Raw genomic sequence first — 2,130 nt, forward strand, 5'->3', positions numbered from 1 at the left:
TTGTCTATTAATTCACAGAGTTTGTACCACCCGGAAACCTGTGAATTGCCGTGCCTAAAACTGCGCGCTCCCGTCTCTGAGAAAGAGCGCGCAGTTGCGGGGACGGGATGTGTGAGGGAGAAAGCAGAGGGTGGGGCTGAGGTGTTGTGGGGACAGGCAGCAGGTGAATCGCGCAGGGATTGCAAATAGGTAAAACCCACTGCCTGTCACTCACTGCAGCGTGTGAGTGTGTGTTTGGCTCCGTATCTGCATGTGAGCAGTCTGTCTCACATCTACAAAACATTCATACCAACCTAAGATCACGTTTAAAGTCTCAACGCCTGCATGAAGCAGAAACTCACCACGTAAACCAGACTAGACCATCAGCAAAACTACCACGAGAAATACTCATCATTTATTAGAAACAGCATAACAATGTTATTAAAAAGAATCCACAGACTTATTGTACTTTAAAAAGGTTGAAATTACATCAAATGCACACATTCACTTGTATTTTAGTTTTAAACATATTGTCGCGGACTGAGTTGGATGGCTGTTGGGCCGCGTTAAAAGTTCTGGAGTTCATGGAACGCATCGATCATGCAGAGATCTGATTGGCCCTCAGTTCTGTCGCTCAGCCTGTTGTTAGGTAGTTTGGACCAATGGGGTTCAGCTATGGGCCGAATAAGGGAAAGGGGAGGGCTGCAGCGGGAGCAGGGGAATATAAAGTTGGGAGACGCGCTCTCGTCTCGGCGGGAGAGATTCAGGAGTTGCTGAATTAATTGTTCGGCGTTTGTCGCGGTCTGCAGTAATCGGAATAAAGAACTTTAAAAGAGGTTAAGTCTCCGTGTCTCAGTGTGGGGAAGGGACACTACATTATTGTATGGCTCTTTCGAAATTACATTTCAAAATATGTGGCGTTTATGGCTCTCTTGGCCAAAAAGGTTCCCGACCCCTGGTCTAAGCTTAACCACGAGCGACATGGCATTTGAGTTTGATGCTCATGAATCCCCATCTACCACTGTGAAGCTTCCATCTTACATTTAGATTTTTTTTCCAGAGATTAAAGCTTCTCCATCACTCCGCTCCAGCTAATGGGGTTGAGGCCCGGCAGCTCTTGCTCCTTCAGGGCCTCCCGGGAACATGTTAGTGCTCCGTCCCTCCAGCTCTGCTCCATCAGCTGAACACATCAAACGCTAACAGAACAACTGAGCCAGGAGGATGGAAAGTCCTCTGATTTGTGAACGAAAGAAGTAGCAGTAGATGCACAATCCAAGTCAGGCCTGTAACCCTTTTGTTTTCCTCTCTGTAGATGGCCTTTCATTTGCTGCGTCAAATCTTTAGCTGCTCTTCGACTGACAGAGCAAGCTGGCATATGAGACACGTCTTTTAACAGCTGCAGCTTCCTTGCCACACAGTTCTCCTCCATCTGCCTCTTCAGGTGTTCCTGCAACTCCTTCCTGCAGAGCTCCAAATCTAAAAGGAGTCACACTCAGGGGATCAGCTGATGAAGAGTCTTTTTATCTATAATCTCCTCTTTCACTGATGGTTCCACACCTGGTGATGCCCGAAAGATTGACCTCAAATCAGGGGGCATGTGAAACATGAATAATTTCCAGCAGCTCTTTAGAGATCCTCTTATTCACCAGTGATGCTCTCTTATCTGCAGATGGTTGCCTTCAGGCTGATGGTTGAGGGATTAAAGGTGGGTGCAGAGGGTACAGCTGGGAAATACTTTTAAAGAAGCAGATGACAAATGTCATGTTCTCCTTTTTTTCTTTTTGCACTTTCTCCCTGCAGCTCACATGCAGGAAATCCACTCACCTGAATGCTTGCCCAGAAATTTGCAGAGTGACAGTGAGAGATGACAGGAAATATCACAGCTGTGACTGTGTCAAGAGTGATCCAAACGGGGGCGGGGGGGGGGGATGCTGTAGAGGTGTCATAAAGGAAAAAAAAAACTCGAAATAACTTGAAAGATTTTTGATAAAACCTTAAAAGAGAAAACAGTTTAACTTTGCAGTTAGAACCTTGCCCTTATGGTTAACCTGTTTTAAATTCATTTTACTTTTACAGCTGCAGTTTTGTTGTTGTTGTTGTAAATCTTTGGAATATTTATGAGGAATGAGACAGAAAAATTAGGCATGAAGA

This window comes from Oryzias latipes, chromosome 7 (genome assembly GCF_053564925.1).
Source record: "Oryzias latipes strain Hd-rR chromosome 7, Olatipes_Hd-rR_3.1".
Classification (NCBI taxonomy): domain Eukaryota; kingdom Metazoa; phylum Chordata; class Actinopteri; order Beloniformes; family Adrianichthyidae; genus Oryzias; species Oryzias latipes.